This window comes from Planococcus citri, chromosome 5 (assembly GCF_950023065.1).
Source record: "Planococcus citri chromosome 5, ihPlaCitr1.1, whole genome shotgun sequence".
NCBI classification, from domain to species: Eukaryota; Metazoa; Arthropoda; class Insecta; order Hemiptera; family Pseudococcidae; genus Planococcus; species Planococcus citri.
The window spans coordinates 61,438,514-61,464,818 of record NC_088681.1 but is presented as its reverse complement, the minus strand read 5'-3'; the positions used below and the strand labels follow the sequence as shown (position 1 = coordinate 61,464,818).

Sequence of the window (26,305 nt, the reverse complement as noted above, 5' to 3'; positions counted from 1 at the left end):
AACTCCTCAAAACTGTTCCAACTTGTTTCCAATCGATTTGGTGAGTTTAAAATAGGGTGTATAAGGTATTACATCTTTACAAATAAATTTGGAAAAATTTTGAATTTTTCACATTGTTCGCCAAAATTTTGATTTTGAATCGAGAATTTAAAAAATACATTTTGGCGCCTCAAGTTTTGCGTGATGATGTATTTTTGCATGATATTCCGGTTCAGCGTCGATCGACCGTTGAGATACTTTGCCTTTATGAGGCGATCGTAAGTCAAATTTTTTATTCCTGGCGCAGAAGCCGCTCACCTGTTCAATCAGAATTACTCGTCACGATGATCACATCTCTTCAGTCACTCGTAGGCTATGATAAATTTATCCATATTCGGCTGCTTTCTCAATTTTAAATCCATACCTTGTGGTGTTTTTATGGTTTTTTGGAAGTGTTCCGGTGTCAATTGAAATTTTTGGTTTCCCACCTCCATTTGGTAAAATTTTGTAGAAATTTTGAGTTTCAAAAATCTGCCGATGGCTCCAGGACTACTCAACGTGGCTACGAAACGGTTTCCGCGGGTCATAAATAGGATATAAATGTATATGAAATTTCAGTTTTCTAGATTAACTCAGTGAATTTTTTTCTCCACTTCGTGCCGAAATTTGATTTTTCAAAACTCACCAGAAAGCGGAAAATGCACGTTAGTACCTGAAATTTTTGGAAGAGGTACTTATATTTCTGCCTGTTATTCAATTTAGCTTCGTCCGGTTCAAAAAATATTGTGTCTGTTGGGATACCTATACTTACCTTCTTTGTAAGTTTTCCAAAGTCTGACTAGTGACATAGCAGAAATTCATCGCAGTTCTTTCCAAGTTCATAAAACTTGGACAAAATACCTATTGTAAAATTAGATGAATTACACCATAAATATGAAAAATCGATTTAATTTTTTTACAAGTTTTTAAAAGCTAGAAAATAATGTTACATATGGTCAAATCAACAATTTTTTCTGTTTTTACAAAATCAGTGTGACACATTGTGAGGAATTTGACGATATTAATTTACATAGGCTCGGTATCTTTTCCTCATAAATAATCATGATTCCACATAACATAAAGATCATAGTACATACATAGATAGGTATAAGTAAGGCAAACAAATGGGAAAAAACACACTTGAAAAGTAATTCATGCACAAAAATAAGTTCAACAAAAGGTAAGAAAACATGCCTATTTTAATTATTAAAATTGAAAAATAGCTCATTAAAATAAAAAATAGAGAAATTTAATATCAAACAAAATAATTATAAAAAATATCATTTTTGCAAGAATAAATAAAATTGGAAATTTTTTTTTGTTAATTTAATGAAATTATTAAATAAGTATAATTTGTTTTAAAATTGATTATACGTACCTAAATGATCAATTCACAATACTTAATAGGTAGTGTTTAATTAATTAATAAAATGAATTGTAAAATCAAGAGTATATCTACCTACATAGAACCTACAGTAACTTGAGTAACAGGATATGGCATGCACAAAAATATCGTGAACACTAGAGTAAGTTTTTCATTAAAACTATAGGTTGGCAATGTGAAATAGATGCATATGGTTGGTGGAATATTATCATCTCAGTCCATTATCATTCACTGTGACCAACCGAAATATTTAGCAGAAAACTTTGTTAGAGGTTCACGATATTCCTGCACACCCTGTACCTTTGTTCACAGAGTACATAGGTATATCAAATACCTAATCAAAACAGCATACCTAGATAAGATTGATGTGTCCGTACTATGTCTACTCGACTAATCAATTTCAACTTAGAAAAAAAGACCTTAAAAATTCAAAAATGATGGCAACTTTCAACTTGCTACAGAGACATGCCTTAATGACTGCATCTGTAAGAATGGATGTGAGAAATATAGGTACCTAATTGTGTTGAACTTTTAATTTAAGTATTCTTGAAATAGTTTAGTCATCGGTTTTAAAAATATTATTTATCTTAATTCAATAATATTGGGAATCCCGAATCCAACATATTCCTAATAGTAAGTAGAAGAGGTATACCTACTGCAATGGCCCCGAAATAACTGAAAGCTGGGACTGGTCTCAAAAGTTAGTATATACAACCCTATTTTAAAAGCACTTGGTCTGCCAATCCGCAGCTGCTGCTTTAAAGCTCAGAGAAAGCTCAAAAGTTCATTATTTGTGCTATTCGTTTTGTATTTGGTGAGTGTCTCACTGAGTGCAGATGTATGATTATTTCTATTACGACAGGTACATTGGGTTGTTCATGTTCAGGAATCATGCACGCGTTCATGTGAACGTTTGTTCATTTACTATAATGAACGCCGCGACGCGACGTTGCAAACAGTGTTTTTAGCGTACCTACAAAATACAGTGTTCGGATATCGAGGGGAATTCCCCCAATCATGGGGAAAATAGCAGTGAAAAAGTAGTCGTGGGGGAAAATGGCGGAAATAAGGGGAAAACTAGGGGAATTTGGGTAACATTACAGTTTTAAAGGAGGAAATGTAGTTTAGTGTGCACGAATCACGAATCAAGATAAGTACCTAGGTACCTCTAGAATAAGAAAAAATGGAACACATTACTATTGAAGAAGTGAGTGTTCTGTATAGTGCAGAATTGAACGTATTAAGAGGTAAGTTACAATTTCTTCATTTTACTCGTTTTGTTGCAAATTTTCCTCTTATTTGTATAATTTTAATAATGTTGCTGAAAATAAAGATGATCATAATTATATAATGAACTAATATGTGTCATATGTTTCAGTTCGAATAATTTTTGTAGTTTTCAATTTCATCAGCATACGGTTAACTATTCAGAGTCGACCCTTGTGGTGGGTACTTGGATTAATATTTGCGATGATCCTAATACAGAATTTTAACATTGTTCGTAATGTAGCTGAGAGGCTATAATACCTAATGTTTTTTTGCCAACGCCACCACAACCTCAAACTACTCGCCATTCGACCAATTTGTTCGATAATAAGTTAGTGAATCCTATCTTGAAACTTCAAGATATACCAGTGCCAAAGTTTGATGGTAATTATGCTTCATTTGATGATTGGTGGTCTGAATTTTCTTCTATGATTGATTCAAATGAAACGTTCGATAATTTTCAAAAGCCCTTTCTGCTCAGATGTTGCATGGTTGGAAAAGCTGAACTGTTATTAAAGGACATTGGGAATGGTGGTGAAGTTTATCAGTCCACTCTGGCAGATTTGTATACAAATTTTTTCAATCGTCGTCGTATTATTTTGGAGCATTTTGCCAACTTATTTGATTTGCCACCCATCAAAAATTCTACAATTCGTGATAGCATTGATCTAGTAAGAAGGTGTTTACGTGGGTTGCAAGTATGCGGATTAGAACTGGAAAAGATGTCTCCAAAGGTGGCCTTTTGGGTTGCTAAAAAAGTGCCAGATAATCTTCGTCGAGACTGGGAAAATGAGAATCACGATTTTTCCACATATCCATCTTTCGAATCGATGGCAACCTTTTTGATTAATCGGAGTTTTGCAGTGGAAACCAGTAATAATGAGAAACCAGAAAAGGAGAAACCAAATTCGAGTTCCAATGTTGGTGGAAAATTTGTAAGAATCCAATAAAGGTTCATCTGGTCAAGAAAAACGATCATTCATCGCCTCGCCAACTTCACCAAACTCGCCTGCCCCTCCAAAGTGCATTTATGTGATGAAGTGCACTACTTGAATCAATGTCGGAGTTTTTTAAACAAAACTGTCTCGGAAAGGTTTGAAATTGTTAAACTGTATAAATTATGTTTAAATCCCACGTGAAAAAATACCATTGGTTTTCAATAATACCATAGGTTTTTTCGTGATACTTATGGTTTACCATAGGTTTATAAGCTCACCATTAGTATTAACTCAATGGTTTTTAAATTACCAATGTTCCTATATTCACCATACAGTAAAAACTAATGGTTGTTTAATCACCAATGGTTTATCAGTTTACCATAAGTAAAAACCATTCATTCAAAACTTCAACCAATGGTTCACCATAGGTTTCAAATTAACCATTGGTATAAACTCAATGGTTTTTGGAAACCATTAGTTTTATTGTGTTAAACTGCAGTTTTCTCAAAAAGGAGCAAAATTTCAAGTAATTTTCTGGAAATTTTATTTTTATGCAGGGAAAATGGGATAAAATTATGCTTAAGGAAAGCAGATACCTACCTGTTTGATTATTTTTTTGTAATTTTAAAGATATTTTTACATTATTTTAGGCATTTCTTGAGAGAATTATTCACAAATTTTGTATTTTTTACCAATTTTGATCATTTTGAACTGTTGTTGTGATATTTTGAGCTACAATTTTTTGTACAATTTTGTACAATTTTTATTTTATCACGCATTGTTTAATAAAAAAACCAAGTTTATGATTTGATAATTGAAAAATTTCACAAAAGATTGCTCAAAATACCACGATAACATTTCAAAATGATCCTAGTTAGTAAAGAAAATACAAAATTTAAGGAAAATTCTGTGATTTGAATTATTTTTCTGATAGTCAAGTGACGTTGAGCTGGATTAATATTGACCCTACTCGTTTGAAAATTTTCGTATCAAACAGAGTGACTAAAATTATTGAGATGTCGTCGAAGGAAAGGTGGTATTATGTTGAAGGGTCAGTAAATCCTGCGGATTTAGGCACTCGAGGAATCAGTTCAAAGGATTTACTATCGAGTAAAAGTTGGAAATTTGGACCTGAATGGTTAAGTTTGATTTCGGAATTTTCTGCGCATGTTTCAGTGCAGTTTAGAAATTAGAATAGTTGAAAATGTGCCTGAATTTGTTTGTAATTTGACTCATTCTTTGGATCGAATTGTTTTGAATGTTGTTGAGAAATATTTGTCAATCTATAAAGGTGAATCGATAATTGCCTCTATTTTGAGATTTATTCGTAATTTGAAGGATCATTGTCGTATGAAAGATCGTTATCAAACGAGAAAACGGTGTTGTAAGCCTAAATAGTACATCAAAATTAATCCATTAATGTTGGTTGGATTGTTGTCAGTTGAAGAACGAGAAGAAGCGTTCAATTTGATCATTTGTTGTGTTCAGAAGGAAAATTTCACTGATGGGTATTCCAACTTACTTCAGGAAAAGGAGCTCTGTCCAAAGAGTAGGTTACTTTCCTTGAATGTGTTCCTAGATTCTTAAAAATTAATTTGTGTTGGTGGTCGTTTGAGATTGTCGAGTTATTCGTATGAAAAAATTTCCAGTTGTTTTGCCTTCTATCGCTCGTTTTGTCGAAATGTACGTTGAATACGTACACTGACATTATCATCATGCCAACAAATCGTTCATTTTGAATTTTGTAAAGGGTCGTTTTTGGATCACTGGAAATTTGATATTACATTGGTCAAAAAAGTAGTGAGACGTTGTGTCGATTGTTGTAGGTATAATTCCAAATTGGTTCAACAATTTATGGGTGATTTACCTGCAGAAAGAGTGACCATTTCTCGACCATTTTCGGTATCTGGTGTAGATTTGACCTGAGCTATTTCGATTAAATGCACCAATCATCAGTCACACAAATTTATCAAGGTTTATTTTTAGCTTTTTTTGTTTGTTTTTGCACTCGTGCAATTCACATTGAGGTAGCTGAAGACCTCACAAGTGAAGCTTTTTTGAATACATTGGAACAATCTCTGAGCAGATGGGGTTATCCTCACACTATCCACTCGGAAAATGCGACCAATTTTATTGGCGCTCGTAATATTCTGAATGCTACTTGATTAGATTGGTTTTGCTCAGAGCATTCTATTTGTTGGGAAACTATCGCTCCTAGAACTCCACACCAAGGTGGATTATGGGAGTCAGCAGTGAAAGCTGGAAAATCTCGTTTGTTGAAAGCCATTGGCTCTGAAACTTTGACTTTGATGGAGCTTTTTACTATTTCGTCAAAAGTGGAAGCTATTTTGAATAGTCACCCTATTTCGTATCGTAAATCTAATGAATTCGTCGAACCAATCACACCTGGGCATTTTCTGGTTGGAAGTTCTTTGCTGGAATTGCCATCTGTTGAAAATTCCACTGTGAAAGTGAAGGAGCGCTATTTTCTTTGGAGGCGCATTATCAATTCTTTTTCTCATATTTGGAGAAAAGATTATTTGAATGATCTTCAGACTCGAAATGAATGGAAAAGGAAACTAATTAATTTGAAAGTTGACGATGTTGTACTTTTATTGAAGGAAGGTATCGTTAAGGTTTATCCTGATTCTGAAGGGATTGTTTGTAATGTTGAAGTTAGATGTTCTGATGGTTCTGTGAATTATAGTTCTGTTCAGAACTTAGTCTACCTACCGGTTAATGAATAATTTACGTACTTATCGATTGTTATGATATTGTAAAAAGTTGTACTCCGTACATTATGTATATACCTACTTATGTAATATTGATTCGTTGTATTTTTTTTTTGTACTTACTGATGTTTATAATTGGTAAGATGAATAAGTTGTTTTATTTTAATTTTTTTCTTCAATTTTTTAGTTTCTTTTGTAAATTTTTCTCAATTTTTCATTTATTTATTTATTTTTTTTGCTTAAATGGGATTACCCCATTTGGGGGGAGTGCTGTTAGCGTATGTACATGTACATTTTTGTACATATTCCTACTCGTATGTAACTCTATGTTTCGTGTGTATAAAATTATTGGGTTTTACCTATCAAAGTTATCTACTATTGTTCGGATAATTTTAGCTATCTACATATCTCTCATTACGAGGTAAAATGTTACTTCTTTTTCGTTGTATTCGTCAGTATTCTTTAAGGAGCGTACACACGATCCAATATATTTGACAAACCAGGTTTATCAACATATAATCAACATATATTTGGTTGCATGGAAAGTCAAATATATTAGATTATGTAAACCCTCTGATAATCTAAGTTTTTTTTTCAACTTTTCAACGTTTTGTTGATCGATGACACCAATTCTGAAAATAGAAATTATTTATATTTTCAGAATTATTTTCAGAGTTGTGTCTATGGTGGCTTCGATCAACAAAACGTTAAAAATTTGAGAAAGACATCATCAGAGTATCCACACAACCGAATATGTTTGATTAAATTCAATTTGATTTGACAAATCGAGTTTGTCAAATATATTGGATCATGTGTACGCTCCCTAAGTATGTCGTCATATGTACTTGCTATTTTTTTATTTGTGTAAATACAGTCCACTATGGGAAATTGTGTCGTGTATTGTTTTATGCAATTTCGAATCGAGTAATTATTAATTTATGACGATCACATCCACAGGCCTAGTACACCTCCAGAACAATGGTCCGTCGGAACCTTAAGACTACCTCCGGGACAACGGTCCAGTGAAGTCACTCGGTGTTGAGGAAAGTTGTAGTAAATTTTTAGTGTTAATAAAGGTGTAACGTCACATATTATTGGCTATTTAGCATTGATGTTTTTTCTGTTGTAACTTTGTGTAGTGTGTTGATAAATAAACATTCATTCCGATCTTGATAATCAATCTGTTCATTACTAATGTTTTATATTTGATTCTTATTCTTACTATATTTGGTGACCCCGATGTGATCGAGAATTTGAACGTGAACAAACTCCAACATTTCCTCACAACTGGCGGACAGAAACTTAGAAAGCGACAATAGTGGTAAGTAGTACCCACCTTCAATCTCCTAAATACATAAGTACCATGTACGAGGGGCGTCTCAAAAGTAAGTTTCCCTATTTTTTTTCTCCGGAACTACCAGACCAAACTGGATGAAATTTTGGGGATATTTAATTTTTGAGTTGCTGGTAACACTGTAATTTTTTCAAGTCCCTATGTTGAAGTGATCACGTGCAGTTGATTCTCAAACATTGAGTGATGATTTCAACCGTCCCTGGCCCAAAATACCTTACATGATACGATTATTTAACGTCTACTGGAAAAAATTCAGTTCAAATTCACAAGGAAATGTATTGAATGCATGAACCAAACGTTGTGAGTGTCAAATGATGCGTTGATGGAGGAAATCTTTGGAAGAATTTGTCAAAATGGACGTACACCTCAGAAAATTTGCAATTTGACGTGAAACGGTCGCCTGAACGACAGTCTGACATCATTTGACAACATTCAGAGCATAAGTGATGCGTTCTGAGAAATATTTCCACCATCAAAGCATCGTTTGCACACTCACAAGGTTTGGTTCATGCATTCAATACATTTCCTTGTGAATTTGAACCAAATTTTTTTCAGTAGACGTTAAATAATCGTATCATGTAAGGTATTTTGGGCCAGGGACAGTTGAAATCATCACTCAATGTTTGAGAAGCAACTGCACACGATCTCTTCAACATAGGGACTTGAAAAAATTACAGTGTTACCAGCAACTCAAAAATTAAATATCCCCAAAATTTCATCCAGTTTGGTCCGGTAGTTCCGGAGAAAAAAAATAGGGAAACTTACTTTTGAGACGCCCCTCTACATTAGAATATAAAAGAAACCTGATTCTTTTTTATTTATTTAATAGCTAATGCAAATGGTAGAATTGTGCATAACCAATCCAACCTCCTGCAGCGCCATACTCCCTGTAGTACTCATGAAAATGTGGAAAATTGCGCTGGCAGTAAGTACACACTAAATTTATTATACTTATTCGCAGAATACTATATACATAGGTAAAAAATAACCAAGAAATGTTCTTTTGATTTATAAAAAATATCTCCCTCTGACAAAATGATTTGAAACATATCTTTAAAAAATTGTACCTCGATCCTTTCTTGTATTTAGGGATTTTATCTTTTTTTTGGAATGTCAATTAATTCAAATTTAATTATTTCAGATATTCTAGCGTCGTGCGTGATGAACACTTACATGGATAACTTCAATACAATGTTGGAGGCTCTTAATTCGTCGCGTCAAGAGTTATAACTCGAGCCTGAGAAGAAATGTCCGAACTTCAAAGGAAAGTCGTCAAAATGGAAAAGAAAATCAAGGCTATGGAGCAGAATTCCGTCGAATGGAACCAAGTTAATGAGAAGATAGCAGACCTCATACAAATCCAATCCGAGACGACGACGAAGATAGCAGAGCTCGAACAACGACTGTTAGAAAATGCTAACATAAGCTACGCGAGTTTAGGTACATTCGTTTTTCCAGTGGTACTCGGAGTAACATTCATAGCAAAGTACAGTGGCGTGCACAGAGTTGAAAGATTACCGGGCATTTTTCATTCACGACGATACCACCACCACCCCCCCCCCCTAGCAAGCCAATTTTTTTTCAAGTCAAAGACGAAACTAGACGTTTTAGGAAGGGGTATTGTCGAGAGGAAATTTTCCAACTGATTTGGAAAAAATATGTATTTTGCCAAGAAAATAGTCAATTTTCAAAGTGAAATAAGAAACAAAAATTGACAATTTTGCTGATTGAAGTAGTATTCAATTCAGATGTATGACTGTTGATGAAAGTTGTCATTAAAAAAAAATTAGAAGCTTCAAATATGGAATGTTGTATTGTGGAAAAGAGAAACAATAGACCCGAGCGAAGCGAGGGCAAAAGCATTTGAAAATTCGTATTTCGAGATGTGAAAAAACATTGTTTTTTATATTGTGATGAGTTCATTTATTTGGCTTTAGAATATTTTAGAATTTGAATATGTTTTTTTTTAATTTTAAAAAGGAAAACTAATTTGAGTAAATTTTTCTATCTTGGGCTCTTCAAAAAGTGAAAAAATACATAAATTATTTAGCCCGAGCGAAGCGAGGGCAAAAGCTTTCAAAAATGTCTTATTCAAGTTCCAAAAAGTGAGGTTTCTTTGTTAATTTACCAATGATAAATCTCGCGACTGATTTCGTTTTCGTCCATGCCAGAAGTTGATTATCATTATCATCTTTGTCACTGAAGATGTTTGTACTTACAAGGGAACCCTCCCACATGATAATCTCCGATTTGAATGAAACTTGGACAGGTGGAAAGAGGACCTCAAAAAACCCCCATCCCTAAATTTTCAGCTGCTGAAGTTGATTTTTCTATTTTTGGCGAGCGTGTGAAGTTTTGTGTATTTTTTATACTTTTTCTCATGTTATGTGTCAAAAAATTCGATTTCTGATGATAATTCCAGATTTGACCGACGGTAGTACTTATCGATTAGGTATCAAGCAGAGACCCTTTGGCCAAAATTTCAGCTGCTGAAGTTCATGTGGTGGGGAGAAACGGCCATTTTTTGAATTCATTCATAACATGGGAAAAAACAGTAAAAAATCTTGTTTCCTGAACGGATGGCCGGATCCGGCCAATGATGGCATGAGTCGATTTAGTATTCGGCAGAGACTGTTTGACCAAAATTTGAGCCCTTGAAGTTCATTAGAAGAGCTTAATTGACTCATTTTTCAAATTTTTCAATGGCATTTAAAAACCAGCAATTGGGCAAAAAATTCGATTTCTGATGATAATTCCAGATCCGGCCGGCGGTAGTATTAGTCAATTAGGTATCAAGCATAGACCCTTTGACCAAAATTTCAGCTGCTGAAGTTCATGCAGTGGGGAGAAACGGCCATTTTTCGAATTTACAGAACAACTTTACCTGTGTACACAAAACTTCAAACGCTCGTCAAAAATCGAAAAATCAACTTCAGCAGCTGAAAATTGGGGGATGGGGGTTTTTTGAGGTCCTCTTTCCACCTGTCCAAGTTTCATTCAAATCGGAGATTATCATGTGGGAGGGTTCCCTTGTTAGTCACTTCTTTTAAATTTTTCAAAATTTACATATTTTTAAAAATTTTCAATTTGTAAACATTTTTTAATTTGAAAAACCTTTCAGTTTCTTGAAGTATTTTTTTTGCAAATTAAGTACCATATTCAATGTGTTTTGAAAATTTTGAGTATAGAATGAAAAATCTGTTTTTTTTTTTTTTGAAATGATTGAATAATTAAAATTTTAACCAGCTTAGCACATTGGTAGATAAGTAATGTACGTATCAAACAATTTTGAAGAACTAGTGGTTCTCTGCGGGAAAAAATGAAAATTTTACATTTTTCAAATGTTCAATATGAGTATTTTTGGAATTTTTCTGTTTAATTTTCATACTTTTATTCTTAAAATTTTTGAAAGTAGAATCATAAAGGGCCCGAGCGAAGCGAGGGCAAACGCTTTTCAAAAGTTTTAGTTTGAAAAAGCAAAACAACAGTAATTTTGATATGAAATTCTAGTTTTTCCATCACTCACTCAGTGGCGGACTGGGTCTGTTTGGGGTCCCTGGCAGATGCACCGAATGGGGCCCCCAAAATTTTTCCCTTCCCCTTAAGAATCTTTCTCGTTCTGTTTTTTTCCAGGTTTGGATACTTGAATGTAAGTTGTGCGATTGATTTTTGCTTTTGTCTTCTTATTCAATATCTATTTTGTAGGTAGTAGGTACCTAATAGCAAAAAAGAACCGATTTTTTTTTAAGGTGGAGAACGGAGGAGAAATTTGCCATAAGAAAAAATATCAATAAGTATGCCGAATTAAATGAACTTTTTAAAGTGAAATAAAAGATAAAATGACAATTTTGTAATTGATATACGTAATTCATATTTGGGCTGATGAAAAATTCTTATTTAGTTATTTCCCTTCTGAATTTATGAAAGTTTCAAAAATGTATTTTTTTCGATTTAGAGAAGGGATAGAAATTGACCCGAGCAAAGCGAGGGCGAAAGCTTTTAAAAATGTATATTTCGAAAGGCAAAAAGCGATGTTTTTGAAAAATTTGTTTATTTTTTTAGCTCAAAATTTTAGAACTTGAATGGCCATTTTTTAAAAATTTCAAATTTTAAAATGAAAAGCAAACAGGCCCAGAGCAGAGTGAGAGCAAAACCTAGTTTCCAGAAATAGAAAAACAACCTTTTTTTAGGTGAAAAGTGTGTTTTTTCAGTTAAAAAATTCCTTGAAATTTGAATACCTACTTAATAGATTTTTATAAAAGTTCGATCTCAATTTGAAAAAAACCACACAGGCCCAAGTGAAGTGAGGACAGAAAATTTCAAAAATTTGTATTTTGAGTGGAAAAAACAATGTTTTTTGTGGCGACTGATGAGTGATGAGTTTATTTTTTTGATCACACAATTTCAGAATTTGAATGTACTGAAATTGAAAATTTAGATTTGTAAAGAAAAGAAAACTGGCCCGAGCGAAGCGAGGGCAAAAGCTCACAAAAATTTTCGTTGGAGATAGTCCAAATATCATCTTTTTTTGGTTTAAACATGGCCCCGGGGGCCGCTTGGTGTTTCAGGGCCCCTCACAATTATGAATAATTTGAGAAACAGAAAATAACAATTCAGCCCGAGCGAAGCGAGGGCAAAAGCGCCTGAAAAATGAGAATTTTGTGAATAGATCTGTGATTTTATTTTTGTCCGCAAATTAACGATTTTGCCGACAAATTCCGAATTTTTAAAATATGAATGAGAAGGATATAATACCTCCTAAACCCCCCCTTAAATCCGCCCCTAAGGCTTTCTGATCACTTTTCAAAATTTTTGTGAAATACGACATTTACTTACCAATTTTTTTTATGATTTTATTTTTCATATAAGTTATAACTTATTTAATATAATATAGAGAGGTACCTACCTAGGTACTATTCTATGGTGGGTGTGTGTAGCATTTATCAACTCGCTGTGTTTAGTGAAGTCAACGATTTATTTCAAGATAAATTTTTCTTCTGTTTCCTACAATTTTTCTTATGAACTCATTAAATATCTGCCCACTACCACTACCACCACCACCCCCCCAAAACTTTACCGGGCATTTGCCCGGTAAAGTATTAGAGTGCACGCCACTGGCAAAGTAGGCCTATGGCGCGGACGATTTTGCTCAGGAATACGCGAAGAAGATTTTTGGTTTCTGCTTCAAGCTTGTCGGCAAACGAATTGGGAAATTGTGGTTTGGTGGAGATGGAGAACCTCAAACTCAATGAAAAAATAATGCCTAACATATGACAAGCGTCAGAGATTATACGCTGTATGATTTTAATTTTTTTACCATTTTGTATCGAACTTAATTATTTTTCTTCTCGTTTATTATTCTTATTATATCAATTGATAATCTAATCTTATTGTGATACCTATTTGACTTTGATTGTGATCTATGAATAAAGGGTATAGGTGAGGTGAGATGGGCAAATCGGCCCCCGGCACATTCAGCAATGAAATTTTGGTGGTAGGTAGGCACCATCAAGATACTTTAATCCACCAAGTTACAGACCTGTATCTTGAATGGCTCTTGAGTAATGGTCTAATTACTCAAAATGGCCTCAGACCTTTTCCTCCAGATTGGCTCAACCGATTTTTTTCAAAAACCTAGACCAATGTGTAGCTACTCACGAAGGGCTTCCATGAAAAAATTTTGAGCTTCCCCCACAATTTTTCCCCCCTCAAATATTCGACTTAAAATTTGAGTGTCTTCCTTACCTACAAAGTACACTCAGCACACTTTTTAAATTCACGTTTTTAGATACCTTATCGACTCAAGAGTAACATATATTTTTTCTAAAATTGTATCTCATTGGGCACATGGTCAAAAACGAGGGAAGAACCAGTCATATTGAGTAAAAAAAAGGCCAAAAAGGACAATAATAGTGAGCTCAACTGAGAAGCTTGAATATAATTATTCAACAGATACTCATTTTTTCGAATCACGAAAATGAATCATTACCAATGAGCGATAATCGATAAATACATTGGGCCCTCAATTGAGCTGCTGTGACCCCCCCCCCCTCTTTTTTGAGGGGGTCAGAACGATCAAAGCAATATGGATGTCATTTCCTTATTATTTGAACCTGCTGAGCACGAATATGATGTTAATTCTTCGATTAGACGACCCCAAGCCAAATGAGCCTCGAATGGGGCACTGTAACCCCTCCCCTCCTCCTATTTTTTTTGAGTTAAGATTTTTTTAGGCAATACAGTGGACTCCCGATTATCCGATGTCAATTGGGGCGGAGAGGCATTGGATAACCGAAAAAGTCGGATAATCGATTTTTGATTTTTTTTACTGAAAAGAGGAGTCCTGATAAGGCCACTTTTTGGGCCCCGCACAGTTATCGACTCGACTACTCTTAAAATGTTGTAATAAATGTCCCAAATACGAATCCGTGGTTAGTCAACCCAAAATGACCATTTTTGGCTCCAGGGGTTCCCAAAGTTGTGAATAAAAAGAGAATTTTAGGAACCACTGAGTATTATTTTCAAAAACTTTTCATGCGTAAAATATCTGTTGGAACCCGATAAACGTTATGCGAGGTGATTTTCTTATGTTCGACCCTCAGGGGCAGAAATTGGGGGGGGTTTCAATTTTTGGAAAATTTTGGAATCGCCATATCGACCTTACCCCTTTGAACCCCGCTAAAAAGCTTTTTACAGTTCATTAGTATTCGAAAGACCATCATATCCTACCAAATTTTGAGCTCAATAAAATTTTCCGCCGGTACTCAAAAATTCAATTTTCCAATTTTTTGTAATTTCGATATTTTGGGAACCCCTGGAAAACTCGAAACCTGCGATTTGCGTCAAACGTAACGTTTTGATGTATATATTCAATAATTTAGGTGAAAAAGTTAAATTATGCTCCCTGCCTATTCATAATTTTGAACCCCTTTTTTAGAGCCCCCAACTTTAGACACCCCTAAAAAAAGCGTTTATACATATTTTTTCAAAAAAATTGAAGAATTTACCTTTGAAACACACTGGCAAGTGATCGATAATTTTTCATTTGATTTTTCCTGTAACTTTCAAAATTGGTGTTTTTTGGGTCAAATTCTGAGATCCATCCTACCAAATTTTGAACTCAATAAAATTTCGCGCAGGTACTCAAAAATCCAATTTTCCAATTTTTCGTAATTTCGATATTTTGGGAACCCCTGGAAAACTAGAAACCTGCGATTTGCGCCAAACTAAAGTAATATAGAGTTGACCAAACGTATCGTTTTGATGTATATATTCAATTATCCAAATGAAAAAGTTTAATTGAGCACCCTGCAGGTCTGCATATTTGCAATTTTGAACTCTTTTTTTTAGAGCCCCCCCCCCTTAGGCACTCCTTAAAAAGGCGTTTATACATATTTTTTCAAACAAACTGAAAAATTCACATTTGAAACACACTAGCAAGTGCTCGATAATTTTTCATTTGATTTTTCCTGCAACTTTCAAAAATGATCTATTTTGAGTCAAATTCTGAGATTTCACTCTTCGAAAAAACCTTCACATCACGTTTTCACGATTTCATCGTAGTAAAATCGCGAAATTTCACCCAAAATAGCTCAATTTTGAAAGTTACAGGAAAAATCAAATGAAAAATTATCGAGTACTTGCTAGTGTGTTTCAAAGGTAAATTCTTCAATTTGTTTGAAAAAATATGCATAAACGCTTTTTTTAGGGGTGCCTAAAGTTGGGGTCTCTAAAAAAGGGGTTCAAAATTACGAATAGACAGGGAGCATAATTTAACTTTTTCACCTAAATTATTGAATATATACCTCAAAACGTGACGTTTGACGCAAATCGCAGGTTTCTAGTTTTCCAGGGGTTCCCAAAATATCGAAATTACAAAAAATTGGAAAATTGAATTTTTGAGTACCAGCGGAAAATTTTATTGAGCTCAAAATTTGGTAGGATGATGGTCTTTCGAATACTAATGAACTGTAAAAAGCTTTTTAGCGGGGTTCAAAGGGGTAAGGTCGATATGGCGATTCCAAAATTTTCCAAAAATTGACCCCCCCCCCCATTTCTGCCCCTGAGGGTCGAAAATAAGAAAATCATCTCGCATAACGTTTATCGGGTTCCAACAGATATTTTACGCATGAAAAGTTTTTGAAAATACGTAATACTCAGTGGTTCCTAAAATTCTCTTTTTATTCACAACTTTGGGAACCCCTGAGGCCCAAAAAATGGTCATTTTGGGTTAACTAACTACGGATTCGCCAACATTTTGGACATTTATTACAACATTTTAAGAGTAGTCGAGTCGATAACTGTGTGGGGCCCAAAAGTGGCTTTATTGGGACTCCTCCTTTAATGAATAAAAGTGTGAGGAAGCATTATGCCTTGCAACAGTAGGTGTTGCTGAAAATAAGATACCTATACGAGTCTACTCATAAGTGAAATTACTAATGAATCGCGTATATTTCTCTGTGTGTCGAATAGAGGTCACGCCCGATTTTCTGTCACCATATTTCAAATTCTCACAAATCATGGCTGCCAACAATCAAGCAAATGCTAACCAAATCGTAGAAAATCAAGTCGAAGGGCTAGAACCGCCACCAGAATTCCAATTTGCCAAAGGTCAAATCATGGACATCGCCGAATCTGATCAGGTGCTAATCATACCCCTGCCGGACTATTTCCGCAACGATTTAGGGAAAGTAACTACCGCATATTAACCCTTAAACACCCAAGCAAATCCTGAGATGTTATGAAAAAATGCTTTCAATTTCCTGAATAAGACCATCACAAGTATCACTTTTACTCACAGTTCACCCCCCAGCCCCTTGAAACCACCTCGATAATGATAGACTTATTTATTTTATTATTGTCAAAAATCGAGGAAGCAAAAAACCCGATTGGGTCAATCTTGGAACTGAATGATATAGTTTCATTAGTGAAGAGTGATATTCCAAAACTCGCTTTGTCCATTTTCACAACTTTTCAGGAGAGAGGAAAAACAGTTTCCCTTTAAACGGGTAAATTGGCTTTTTAGGCGAGTTTAGCACTTTATTTGGGTGGATTTATGATGTAGGAGTGTAGGTATACATTTCATCCACTAAATACTGCTGAGAAAAATTTCAATAAAAATGGACAAAGCGCGTTTTTGGAACATTATTTTTTTTTTAATTTTTAGTGAATTGGCTATTTAGGTGAATTTAACACCTCATTTTGGTAGGTTGATGATGTAGGAATGTGAGTTAATACTTCATCTACCAGGTACCACTGAAAACTCAACTTTGATAAAAATGGACAAAGCGAGTTTTGGAATATCACTCTTCAGATGTAATGAATGAGTGAAAGGATAATTCCAAAGAACACCTCGCCCCTTTTTGGGGGGCAAACATTGATAAAAGTAGGTACAAAATACTTGGACCCATGTCCCATTTTTGGATGAACATATTGATGGTTGAGCTTTCACAAAATGAAATTAAGAAAGGTGTGTAAATGGTGGACCAGAGCGATTTTTAAAAAATTTGATATGCTTGTCTCGATAAAAACCTGAAAAAACAGAGCATGAATACGCAGAGTACATAATATGGGAAATATTATCAAGTAGGCTTGAAATGACAGAAACAAGAATTGAAAGGAACACAGATGCTTTTAACAGCACATAAGTTCAGATAACCTACAATCCACCCATCAAATCTGTTTATCACTCCGTGGATATTCTTTCTCGATATTTGTCACCAAATAGTTACATCCTACCAAGGTTAGCAGTACGATTGTTTTTCTGCAGAAATATCGAAATAGGTTTATCTACCACTTTGAAAAGCTTTACACAGTCAAATTGCAGCACTCCCTGGCATTTCATAATGTTCAAGCATTCATGAAGAAGTCACTATCCCTCCTCGATCATAGATTATGTAGTTCTACATCATGAAAATTGCACGAGCAGAAGTCGTCGTTTATAATCATGAGATTGTGTCTAGCTTATGACTACAGGATTCAGGGCATTTGAGATTCAGTAAAATGCTTTCAACTGTTGTTCAACTACAACTCTGAACTTTTGAATGTTTTGAGAAATTCCTGTTGAAGTTGATATTCTTTCTCAATATTGGTCAACAAATAGTTACATCCCGCAAAAGGTTAGTGGTACGATTGTTTTTCTGCAGAAATATCGAAATAGGCTTATCTACCACTTTGAAAAACTTTACACTGTCAAATTGCAGCTGTCTCTGGCATTCCATAATGTTGAAGCATTCATGAAGAAGTCACTATCCCTCCTCGATCATAGATTATGTAGTTCTACATCATGAAAATTGCACGAGCAGAAGTCGTCGTTTATAATCATGAGATTGTGTCTAGCTTATGACTACAGGATTCAGGGCATTTGAGATTCAGTAAAATGCTTTCAACTGTTGTTCAACTACAACTCTGAACTTTTGAATGTTTTGAGAAATTCCTGTTGAAGTTGATATTCTTTCTCAATATTGGTCAACAAATAGTTACATCCCGCAAAAGGTTAGTGGTACGATTGTTTTTCTGCAGAAATATCGAAATAGGCTTATCTACCACTTTGAAAAACTTTACACTGTCAAATTGCAGCTGTCTCTGGCATTCCATAATGTTGAAGCATTCATGAAGAGGTCACTATCCCTCCTCGATCATAGATAGTGAAGTTCTACATCATGAAAATTGCTTGAGCAGAATTCGTTGTTTCCAATCATGATATTTCATGATGTTGAAAAACTACACTATCAATGATCGAGGAGGGATAGTGACCTCTTCATGAATGCTTCAACATATGAAATGCCAGGGAGTGCTGCAATTTGACTGTGTTTTTATCGAGACAAGCATATCAAATTTTTAAAAAATCGCTCTGGTCCACCATTTACACACCTTTCTTAATTTCATTTTGTGAAAGCTCAACCATCAATATGTTCATCCAAAAATGGGACATGGGTCCAAGTATTTTATACCTACTTTTATCAATGTTTGCACCCCAAAAAGGGGTGAGGTGTTCTTTGGAATTATTCTTTCACTCATTCATTACATCTAATGAAACTATATCATTCAGTTCCAAGATTGACCCAATCGGGTTTTTTGCTTCCTCGATTTTTGACAATAATCAAATAAATAAGTCTATCATTATCGAGGTGGCTTCAAGGGGCTGGGGGGTGAACTGTGAGTAAAAGTGATACTTGTGATGGTCTTATTCAGGAAATTGAAAGCATTTTTTCATAACATCTCAGGATTTGCTTGGGTGTTTAAGGGTTATAACTGGTAATGTTTCATCCTATTTCGGTTATATTCGGCTATATTGTAGATAGTCGATGTATTTGTACATATTTATCTGATCGTTCATGAATACATGCAAACATTTTTAGTCCTGCTCGAACCGGATGATTTTTATGGTTTTTAATGGTTTTTTATGACGTTTTTTTTGCGGTTTCGCGATTTTGCGCGATTGAAATCGTATTGAAGTAAACCTAAATGGTTTTTTATGGTTTTTTCCACGATATGAAGCGAATTGGATCGCTTTTTCATCTGGATTTCGATTGGTAATCAAGTTGGTTTGGTTTGGTTCCTGTATTCAATCAGGTATTATTGGTCGTTGGTATATAATTATTTGGAATACTAAAAGATGGATCGCAAATTGAGACTAGTTAAGCTCAATATCAACAGATTGACAAATTAAATGGGAAATATTGCTCAAGGTACTATCGATCTTGAAAAACTTAGTAAATTGGAAGCTTCGTTACGAGAATTTAAAGAATATAAAATTAAACTCAACGATTTAGTTGAGGAATATTTGTTGTCGTTAGATGAAAAGGAAAATGGTTACAAAGCGTTTTTCTGTAAGACGTGGCTCTCCATCCGAAATTTACTCTGATAATGCAACGAATTTTGTCGGAGTTTGTAAAATTTTCGAATCTGACTCAAAGATCAGTGCTTTTTCTTATGAAAGGTCTATTCGTTGGAGATTTATCCCCCCTCGTTCTCCCCACCGTGGTGGTGCTTGGGAAGCGGCAGTGAAGTCCGCAAAATACCACTTGTGGCCAGGGCTTGCAAACCGAAACCAAAACCAAAACCGAAACCCCCAAAAACCGATTAAAATTGCTCAAAACCGAAACCAGGAGCGTTATTTTCCCACAACTGAAACCAAAACCGAAACCGGGAGCGTTATTTTCCCAAATTCAAAACCAAAACCGAGAGCGTAACCGATTAAAAGCTGAATTGGTTTTGGTTTTGGAATTTTTCAGGTAAATAGCCTAATTAATGCTACATTTTTTGCGGATGTCTTTTGTATTAAAGTGATAATGGGTAATTTATTTTTGTTAAGTATGGTAATTTTAATTTTTTTTTTTGGTATTTTTGATACCTACCTATTGTTTTAATTTATTTTTAACATTTTATCATGCAGTTCTTTGCCTTAATTTTTGATACCGGAAGTAATTTTGAACACTGACAGTTTTTTCAATTTTATCGATTGAAAATGATACCCACATAAAACTTCTAGGCAATTTTCAAAAAATGTTAAAAAGGTTTACATAATGAACTAGGTAATACCTATGTGTCATATTTTTGTTTCAGTTCAAATCAATATGTTATATTCTTCAACATCTTTTTGCCAGATCGGCCCTTGTGGTGGGCACTTGGATGCAATTGCCCGCCAAACATTTTGTAAGTAGGTAATTTTTGAGATTTTTTTGTCCTCGCTTCGCTCGTTTTAAATAACTACGGTTTTTCTGTTTCAGTGTTTCTGAACTTTTGCATCGGGAAAATATCTGTTCTGGAGGTACCTATAGGTACCAAACTTTTGAAAAATGTCAAAAAATGTAAAGAAATAGACTTTTTGTACGAAAATACTGTACTAGGTGCCTACAAAATTATAAATTTTCGTTAGTTTTCCTGTTTTAAAACGAAACTTTCTAAGACGTAAGAATCTTACTCAATTACAAAATGAAGAAATTTTATGTTTGAGGTTATGAAAAATTGAAAAGGAAAGACGAAAATTTTTTCATAAGTCCTAATAGGCTAAGTACATATGTATCTGAATACCTATTAAGTATATCAATCGACAAAGTTGGATTTTTTTCTTACTTACAATACCTAAGCCGGCAAATTTCTGGTTGATACCCCCCTCCCTCCCTCCCTGAAGAGAAAGCTTAGTTTCTTCCCTGAAACTATTAGGACGTTATTTCTGTAGGTTTGACGAGTCACTTTAATGATTTTTTTTTTCAAGTTCGTAAGAGTTGGGCATAATAAATCCACAAGTTTACTTCATTGTTACTCAAAATGTCAGATGGTGTTCGTTTTTTCAAACATTTTGAAAAATCTGACCTGTCTGATGTAATACTTATTGATTAGAGTCTATTCATCGCAATTTTTTTCAATGTATTGAAACTTAAGTTAGAAGTCGAGCAATTTTTTTCAGTTCTCAAGTCATGTAAGGTAGAGTGAGGTAATTGCAAAGCACTTTTTGATTATCTAGTGACACTTTGAGAGGGCGCTGTGAGAAGACTATTGCACGGATGAAGCTGAAATTTGAACCATTTATACTTCAGGGGGTTTTCTATCACTGGTAAAATTTTGGTACAATTTGGTCCACAAATCGTGGGGAAAATTGCAATTTGAAAATTTGAAAATCGACTTGCATTTACCCCATGCTAGGGTAAATGCAAAAATGGCCAATATTTTTTTTATTTTTTCATTTTTTTGCATTTTCAACACACTCACTGTTTTCTACGTGTCATTTGCTAACTTTTGATGTATTCGTGGTCTTAATTCGGTGACAAATTTGATAACTTTTCCACTTCCCAAAAAAATTTTTAGGGGAGTGAAAAAATGTTGAAAAATTATTTTTTTTTAAACTCCCTAAAATGAACAAAAAAATCAACTACTGATCATTTCTGATGTTTTTTATGTAAAAAACTCGTCATAGAAGTACATTTTTCGTCAAATATATTTGTAAAACATTAAAATGAGCAATACTTTTGAAATTCAGTAAAACTGGTCATCATTTCTGTAACATGTAACTCATCATGTGACCGTGGAAGTTTATTTTTTTTGTAATTTCAAACCATTTTCAAGTTATTTAGGGCAAAAAAATATTTGTGGTAAGTGCAAAAATGAAAAAAAAAATCGTTTTTGCAAATACCCCGAGTCGATTTTTTCTGGGGTGATTGCAAAAACGCAATTTACGGCCAAAATAAAAAAAAAATTTCAAATTGCGATATCTTACCTTAAACTTTAATCCTTCATGACCCTAAATCGTGAAAATTCCAGATAAACCGACAGTTTTTTCTATTTTGCATGCATTTTTTAATAAAACACCTCTCGCTTTACTTATGAGTGATTTTAACATGCTTTGATAAAAGTGTTTGCTACGGAGCGACAAGTTGAACCCGGCGAGTTGTGACCAAGTGAATATGTCGGTAAAGGTTGTTGCTTCGACACCCCCTAGTTGGCACAACCAGAAAATTGATAGGTATTTTTTTGCATGAGGTCACAATTTTGCAATTACCCCACTCTACCTTATTTAAATGTCTACTTCAATGTAACCTAAAATTTCAGAGGCGTAAATTTTTCATTTTTAAAAGTCTAGCACAATGTCAAGAAATAGTTAATTTCAATGTTGTTCAAGTTCTTGAAAGTTGGTTAACATTTTTTCGAAGTTGAAGTTTCATCCAAGTTTTTAAAAATTGAAAAAAATAATAATAGGGCCATTCCTCGTCAATTCGACCAAGAAGTGGTAGGGGGTTCGGCGATTTTTTTGAAATTTTTCCTGTGGAAAACCCCTTCGAAGGGATGATCAATGGCGCAAATCGAACGCCCTCTAGCCCATTTTTAAAGGCAGCCAGGGGGTGTCAAAGTTTTCAGTGAACCTAAAACAAAATCCATTTCAGCAGTGTATATTACTCGATAACCGCAATACCTACCAAAATGGAACATTTTTCCATAGTTAGGGGTTTTGAAAGGCTTTTTGGTGACATCATAAAAATCAGTGTTGTCACTTTTTTCGAACAAAAAATTAGCTCAAAAAGTTTCAAAACGTAGTTTTCAACTTTTCATATCGTTCCCACTCTCAAAAATTCTGTGAAAAATTTATTATGGACAACTCTTCATGCTGAACAACATATTAAAGAATTGGGATGGTAGCATGTTGCAAAGTTGATTTTAAAAAGTTCAAAGTTTGCGAAAAAATGCAATTTTTTGATTTAAAACATGAAAAAAAGTTTTTATAGGCGAAGTTGACCTATTTGACCCCTATTTTTACGTATCTGTTGAAAAAGTTGAAAACCACTCTTACTCGATGAAATGAACTCCTCACAAAAAATCAAAATTCGAAAAAATTGAATTTTCAATTTCAAACATCAAAAAAAGTTTAAAATTCAGTTGTTTTATTTTGACCTCTTTCTGACTTATTTCATGAAAAAGTTGATAAAAATACACTCACAACAAAAAAATAAAAATTCGTTCATTTTTTAAATCTTTTCGAATTTTGATTTTTTTTGTGAGGAGTTCATTTCATCGAGTGAAAGGGTTTTTTCAACTTTTTCAACAGATATGTAAAAATAGGAGTCAAATGGGTCAACTTCACCTATCAAAACTTTTTTTCATGTTTTAAATCAGAAAATCGCATTTTTTCGCAAACTTTAAAATTTTTAAAATCAACTTTGCGACATGCTACCATCCCAATTTTTTAATATGTTGTTCAGCATGAAGAGTTGTCCATAATACATTTTTTCAGAATTTTTGAAAGTCGCAACGATATGAAAACTACGTTTTGAAACTTTTTGAGCTAATTTTTTGTACGAAAAAAAGTGGCAACACTGATTTTTATGATATCACCAAAAAGCCTGTCAAAACCCCTAACTATGGAAAAATGTTCCATTTTTGTAGGTATCGCGGTTGTCGAGTAATCCACTACTGAAATGGATGATGTTTTAGGTTCACTGAAAACTTTAACACCCTCTGTCTGTCTTTAAAAATGGGCAAGAGGGCTGAAATTGGTCATCCCTTCGGAAGGTCTTTCCACAGGAGAAATTTCAAAAAAATCGCCGAACCCCCGCCCCCCTACCACTTCTTCGTCCAATTGACGTCGAATGACCCAGAAACTAATGAAGAAAAATGCAAGACCTTTGCTGCTTAGGTACATATATTGAGAAAACTTTTAACAAACCTATTGTGATTTGTCTCTCTCGTAATGGCAATTTGGAAACTATGGAAATTTATTTTCAACTTGTTGAAACTAGGTTTGTAATTTCTCTTTAAAACAGTTTGTATGTAGTATGTACATAATTATATTGTTTAAAATGTGTTTTTTTTTTCAGAACTTGTTTTTCTGCCTTTTAAATTATTTTGACCATAAAATCATCAAGAACTTTCTGTTTAAAACATGTATTTTTCACTACGTTTACGTTTGTATAAAATTCGAATCCAATTTAAATTTTGTTTCGTAGGTTATCGCAGTTTTAACATTTTTAGGAATGGTGCAGAGGATAAATTCATCATAAGGCACAGAGGTGAAAATTTTATACAACTAGAATCAATTAATAGGTTATTTTAAAAAGTAAGCTACGTATTTTTTTTCTCTCTTTCTCTTCTTTTTTTTCCCGTCTCTTTTGCCTCTTCTTTCTCTATCTTTCTTGTTCGTTGTTGCATATTTTGTTTCTTCTTTTTTCTTTCTATGATGGTTCTCCTTACAGAGCAGAGCACACCATCAGGACAGTCTACCTCTACTAACTATATTTATAGCTATGTTACACGCCAATAAGTAAGTAATTTTTCTTCCTTTTCTCCCTTTTGTTTTATAATTATTTCTTTTAAATTTAATTCCCTTATCTTCTCTCTTAGGTATTCTTTTCTTTTGTAGAAATTCCATTATTATATGTAGTAGTACTTACACGTAATTACCTGTGATCCACTCTCATGTTTTAATTATAATTCAGCTTAGGAAATTTATATTGAATCTATAGTATATCGAATGCCAGATAAAATCAGCAGGTAAAGAGTGGTAGGGGTAGGTTAACATTTTTCCAAAGTTAAAGTTTTATTCAAGTTTTTAAAAATTGAAAGAAATAATAGGTAGGTACCTACTTGTATGCAAGCCATTGAATTTAAGTATATGCTTCAAATATGGAAAATTGATAGGTAATTTTTTTCAAGTTTCAAAAGCCTGACTAATTACTAATATATGTACCTACCTATCATAAACGCGGTAGGATTTTTTACAAGTTTTCAAAAGTCAGTCGAATTAAGGTTTTCAAAAATTTGGGCAGACTTCCGGCCCAAAAAAAATCAATGTCAATATTTTGGATTTTCCTCATTTTTTTGTAACAAAAAAAAAGTTTGTTTTAGCACTCGTTAAAGAAGTTCTTTGTTCTGTCTGTCTCCCAAATAGGAATTAGTATATGTGGCGAGTAGGTATATGGTGTGTAGATCAAGATGGCGGATATGAAACACTTGTTCATTAACACGTTGTTGTTTAATAGGGAAATAAAGCATTACTCGAACCCACCCCTCCCGTCTCTGTGGTGGCGGAATCGTATTACCCGACAGATTTAGTACAAGATTGCTAGTCTTTTCAATTTTGGCTAATTTTTTTCTCTATTCGCTGAAAATGTCATTTCTACAAAACAAAAGATAATTTGGGGAACTGAAGGCACTCAAGTATACGAGTACAATCGATTTCTTAAAAAAATCCAAACCTGCTTAATTCTTCAAGCACTTTAACAGTGTATGGAATGACCATATTTTAAATATAAATACTTACATACATTAGGTCTAAATTTAAAAAGTTTCGATAAGGCAGAAACAATACATATACCTACATAATTCATATACTGTCCATAGTTTCTAAATCTGTTCACAACCACCCTTACAATCACTCAGAATGATCGCGAAGAAACTTGAAATGCAGTCCATGTACCTGAGAAGGTAATATTGTTGGCAAAAAATTACATACTTATAATAAATTTCCGGAAATTTAGGCCGGTGATACAACCTTAGATACATAAACGAGTTCTCTTCCAGCTCCAGACGATGATTAATGAAAATTCGAGATTCAGTTTCAGCTCGTTCTTCCTGAACCTAAACTTGTGGACTCCATTACAACGAACATCTTTTACATGACCAAATTCATTAAATTGAATAGTGGAAGCCAGTTTTTCATGTTACTGAGATTTTTTGCTGAAAAGAACATCAAAATAATATGCATACATGCTTCAAATTCGATGCAAATGTATATAATGATGTGTATGCAATGCACTTAGTAGATAGTTTAAATTAAAAGTGTATGTACCTTTAAGAGATTGGAGACATTTTCCGCTGAATTCGTCAAGCATCATATAGTGACGTGGTACAAAAGGTTTTTTGAATATCGAGCAACTACAGAACCTGAATTCAAATAAAACAGAAGTTATGTTATCCAAGAAGTATTTTACTTACATTTAAACTGAATACGCCTCGATGGCAGCGAAAATAATTATACCTACATACGAGTATTTTTAAACTTTTCACAAGCACCGTTTTCCGAAAGATATCCTGATTCTATAGAATTGAACTGAAACTGTGATGACGTCCACAACACAACATTTGAAGGAACAGATTGAACAGTTGGCAAAAAATCTGAACT

The 26,305-nt window shown here is 34.0% G+C and overlaps 1 long non-coding RNA gene across 1 annotated transcript; it reads right to left on the bottom strand.

Annotated features, from left to right (window-relative positions):
• Window positions 1-911: 911 nt before the first annotated feature.
• On the bottom strand, window positions 912-26,305 carry LOC135848032 (uncharacterized). Its single transcript, XR_010559297.1, has 4 exons — window positions 26,166-26,305; window positions 25,973-26,067; window positions 25,503-25,860; window positions 912-2,723 (listed from the first exon to the last, which is right to left on the bottom strand). It is a non-coding gene; the product is annotated as an uncharacterized LOC135848032 (long non-coding RNA).